The sequence below is a fragment of the Engraulis encrasicolus genome, chromosome 21 (assembly GCF_034702125.1).
Source record: "Engraulis encrasicolus isolate BLACKSEA-1 chromosome 21, IST_EnEncr_1.0, whole genome shotgun sequence".
Classification (NCBI taxonomy): Eukaryota; Metazoa; Chordata; class Actinopteri; order Clupeiformes; family Engraulidae; genus Engraulis; species Engraulis encrasicolus.
Window position 1 is genome coordinate 23,721,749 of NC_085877.1, and position 5,000 is coordinate 23,726,748.

The 5,000-nt window shown below is 43.6% G+C and overlaps 1 protein-coding gene across 2 annotated transcripts in view; it reads left to right on the plus strand.

Moving 5' to 3' along the window:
* intu (inturned planar cell polarity protein) overlaps positions 1-5,000 on the plus strand; it is a 59,205-nt gene that overhangs the window by 51,143 nt on the left and 3,062 nt on the right. The window lies entirely within an intron of this gene.

The following is a 5,000-nucleotide window of genomic DNA, read 5'->3' on the forward strand; positions in this document are numbered from 1 at the left end:
CACGAATTTGAAATTCAAGTTACCGCTCTGGCTCTCCCTCCCCGGGCGCCGCCATGTTCACTCAGGCAACAGGGCCATGACGTGTAGCAACCCAATGTAAGTAGGCTGCTGGATGTGAGTGCCCGGATATCCGCCCGAGTATTTGCATGCATTTGCATTCATTTCCACCATCAGGAATGCTTTGCGGTACCACAGCTACCCTATGTGAGTCGCGCTGTGTCGCCTGACTGTCCCTTCTATAATATGATTGTAGCCTACCGTAACAACTCGGCCTCGGCCCCCGCAGCAAATATCCACCACACCACCACGGGTCCTCTGGTGTTGTGACCGTTTTAGGATCTTTTTTTCATATCCAATACTTGCACATTAAGAGTGACAATTCCATCATGGATGTTTAAACGATATGTGCGAATGCAGTCATGTTGAATTTAGGGTGGCCAAACCATGCCATGTCATGAAGAACGTGCATCACATTATTTAAACAGCTCGTGTAAACGGTTATCCTGAGTGCCCGTGTCTTTTTGGAGATCGGAGGCTTGATTAGCAAAGATATGGGAGAGAAATTAGTTGTGCGTACGCACACGTCTGCACAATATCCACCGGACACGAAGTTACTGGCTCCAATATTTTGAGCCACTTTTAAGTTTACGTAGCACAATCAAATGAATAGGCTATGTCTAAATTATAGGCTCTAGTCTCCAATGTGCCTAGTTTCACGTGTTCTTGGCATCAATCTGCACAATATAGGCCTATGCGGCATAACTTTTCGAGGGCTACATTTAGACCGGGTAAAGTATCGAGCATGGTCTGTCCCTTCAATAATATTAAGAGTGTCCCGTAACAACTCGGTCTCGGCCCCCGCCGCAAGTATCCTCCACCACGAAGGTCCTCTGATGTTGTGACCGTTTTAGGATATTTTCATATAGGCCTAATACAGAAATAAGAGCGTGCGCGCGCGCCTCTGACTGTATCTAGACACGGAGGGAGAATGGCTCCAATATTTATATTCAGCGCCCAGTTTAATTCTGCACTGACACTTTTAAATGTTATGCCAAGATATTCTTTTAACTTGTTGGATATCCTGATATTATGTTTCACTGATGTAAGGAGTAAAACTCAGAAACTTCCCGGGTGCTAGCTACATTTAGACTGGGTAAACTCGTGACTTTAATGCCTTCCGAAACGGGCTATTCCAGTGTCTATTTTAGACTATAGCCTTGTGCAAAACTTTTTATTTAACATTGCGAATGGGCAGGATGATTTGCTTAGACACGCAAGTGCTTCAGAGCAGCTAGAACTGTGCAAGGTGACTGCTGCAGTTTTCAGCTCAGTCCTCCTGGATAATAAACAAAAAATAATGCCGACGAGAAAGTAACGCCGTTATCTTTTGATGAATTCTCTTTGGGTGCCCGGTTGAGACAGTTTAATTTTCACACCCAAATCAATTCGGTTTTAAGTTATAATTTCATTGTAGGCCTATACTTTTTTATTATTATTTTGATGTCACAGGGCCTATTCTTTTGATTGGGAGATCAAGGAACTTTCTGGTGTCGCCGAAACGGCGATGTGCGGTGGGCTCTTTACGCACGGCACCTATGTCCCTTCCATCTTCAGTCAGACTCAAATCGGACCGAAATCAAGTAGCTGAGGTTAAACTGTCGTAAATACACGACCGAACGCGAGTAGCTGAGGTAAAATAGACGTAAATACTCGGGCGGATATCCGGGCACTCACATCCGGCAGCCTACTTACATTGGGTTGCTACATGACGTAAGAAAGAAAACGCGGAAGTGAAGGTTCACGCACTGGTGGTCACATGTTCTATTCCGTTCTATTGCAGCTAGATGGCGCTCGCAGCCAAATGAATGGGTGTCAATGGGGCTGTATTCGCTTTTCACTTGCCCGCGTTCGCCCCCCGGTGGGCACCCTTCCGGAACTGCAAAGCTTATTGGCTACAGGGAATGACACTTCTCATCTTGTAATTTCTCTGGTGACCCCCACTTGACCCCATGGATTTGACCGCTCGTGCGGAAGACCCCTTCACTTGACAGCTTGTTTATTTACAGAAATGGAAAGCAGCGACTTTATAGCAAATAGCGAACTTTATTGTTCTGACTCGGACCCGGAGATAGTTGACTGAGGATATGTATTAAACAAGACAGGATCCTCGTACGCTATGGACAGTTTGGACGTTCCCCTTGGATGAGATAAGGTAGGCAACTTTGGTTGTTTACCGTTTACTGTGAAGGAATCAGACTGATCACTGTGACTGTGGACCTTCAAAATAGCAATCGCTGGGAAAACTCTTGTGAACAAACTGGTTGCCTACGTTACGTTCAAAAATTATCAAATGTATTGTCAGTCTGTAATAATCTGACATATCTTGTGCAGTAGAGGCTTTGGCTAGCTTGTTAGCGAAACTCCGGTGATGGTTTTGCATGCTCTCAAATAATGACAACGCTTGTGGGGAGCAGGATATTTTTTTTCCTCGAAAGAAAATGTTGCAAACTTGCATGTTGTGATGTGTTGCAAACTTACGATGGCACTGTAACGTGCTGCTGAAATGTCGGTGACTGGCAAATTATAGGCTAGTTGCCTACAGCCAAAATGAAGTCACTGGTCAGAGACAAGTATTTTAACTAGTAGCATAATTATATTCGTTATTTGTGAAATTGGGCTCTGGAAGTCGTGTCATGAATTATCTGAGCGTGGCACGTTGATGCAATGCCGTCCGTGCATTTAGTCATGAGGACAAAGCATCATCTTACCATCAGAGTTGGCTAACCTAGGCTATGCCGTAATTCATAGACTACCCTAATTATGCTCTAGTAGTTGCTAGAGGATGGGATCGGCGTAAACCACTGGCGAGCATATTTATAATGGTAACTGTGTTCTTTTCCCTAATAACAACCCTCGTGAAAGAGTTAATTTCTTCCCAAAAACCCTCAATTGAAGCTTGCCGACACGGCACGTTTTTGTGGAAGCTTAGTTGTTAGAATTTGTGTACTTTTGGAAACAGTCTTGGATCCGCTCATTAGACCAGAGGTTGCGGTAAATGCATTGGTAACAGAACAAAGTTTGCCTTGTGCTTGTCATGAGCTTTCCGTGTGCGTCTAAAAGAATGAAGTGGGGTAGTTTTCGCTTCGTTGGACAACGCAGCATCTGTAAATGATGCGCCACAACATCCATATTTTCAGACTGTAGGCCTACGAGTACCCAGACTTCTGCAGTGAGTTGCACCAGCTGGTCATAATTTCCAACGTTAGCGTAAATTGTGCCTATGTTCGAGCATACAGACGAGTAAAAAATAGTTGCACTTTGCATATAGTTTTAAAACTGAAGGAGATGGCTGTCAGGAAGATTTAAAACATATGGGTCATAAAACAGGGATGGTGATGATCCCATCTCGGAATGGCATTGTAAATCGCCCGTATCTTGGTTAGAAAGAGACCGTATATTTTCATTAGCCTACGAAATACAGTTTAACCCCCCTTTTTAGCGACAGGATAAGCACAAGGAAACGCGTTGGTAGTGTGTTGAGATGTTGCTGGTTAGCCAGCAGACTTGACAGACGGCGTGAAGCCAAATTGTTGGACATAGTGTAGGGTTATGTTTCACAAACATAACTCCAGAATTGTCACGACTGCTTTATTCGGACTGCCGTCCGATTCATCCCTTTGTGTCGCTAAATATTTGACTGCTTACTGCCGTGACAACAAGGCCTACCAGCGTGCAGAAGTTAGGGGGGGAAGTCACAACATTCATAGTAGCAATTTATTATAAAGTTGATATTAGGATTCATATCAGAGGATAAATTATGTTGGACAGTTTCGTTGCCCTCTCATTTGGGTTTTGCTGTGAACAAATGAATGACCGCTGTCCTTGGTGCTAGCGCGTTGTGACAGCGCTGCGTCTTCACCCAAATCATTCCCTAGCCTTCCGCCACTGTTCTAGAACTAAGTAGAATGATCCGCTGCACAAATACAATTTTCTTTCTGACGTAATATTCTGCTGAAAATGGCTGCGCCCATGGCTAGTTGTAAAAAAAAATATGGGAGTGCAAGGCTGGGGGTTAAAAATGTAAAAAAGATGAGAAATCGATTTTTGGGGACATGTGTCATCAAAAATAGGAAAATTGAAAATTTCTAACGTTTTCCTTTAACTCTTCTATCCTATTTATATTCTAATACCTACTGCATTAACCCTTGTTCTGTGCCTTATTTTATTGCATGGTGTCCACCTGCCTTTTTTATTGCGTTCATAAGGTTTTATGTCTACGTGCCTGTTTTATGTTTTATGCTGTGTGTGTGTGTGTGTGCTTTTTTGTGTTCTCATATACAGTAGGACTACTTGTAAAGCACTTTGTGACTGTTTTGTCTGTGAAAGGCGCTATACAAATAAACGTTACTTACGTACAGTACTTCTTCACTCCTCCTTGACCAGCACACTCAAATAAGTATGTCCTCTCTATCCGTCAGTAACTACTGAGGTGGTGAGCAGGGCACCAAATTCACTGGAACTGGAACTGGTGGTGGTGGTGGTGGTGGTGGTGAGTGGCTGGTGGTGAAGCTAACTTTGTTGTTCAAACGCAAAAGTATTAAAATTGCACAAGTACTGTAACTGACTTATATGGTGTCAGCAGTAGCACATGTCAGGGTGACGTAACGACAGCCAGAGCCACTATTGTATGGATTTGTTTGTTAGTTTGTTTTTAATGGACTATCTAAGGAGCCTATTCATTGCAGCATATCAACCACCAATTACTAACTAATTTATGGTAAAAGCCGTCACTCCACCAGACATTGGAGACCCCCCAAAAAATCATCAGTCACCCATATAGAAGTGGAAGCATAATTAGCGGGGAAAATCACAGGAGGTTTAAGCATTGCAAGGTGTTTTGGACATCCACACACACACACACACACACACACACACACACACACACACACACACACACACACACACACACACACACACACACACACACACACACACACACA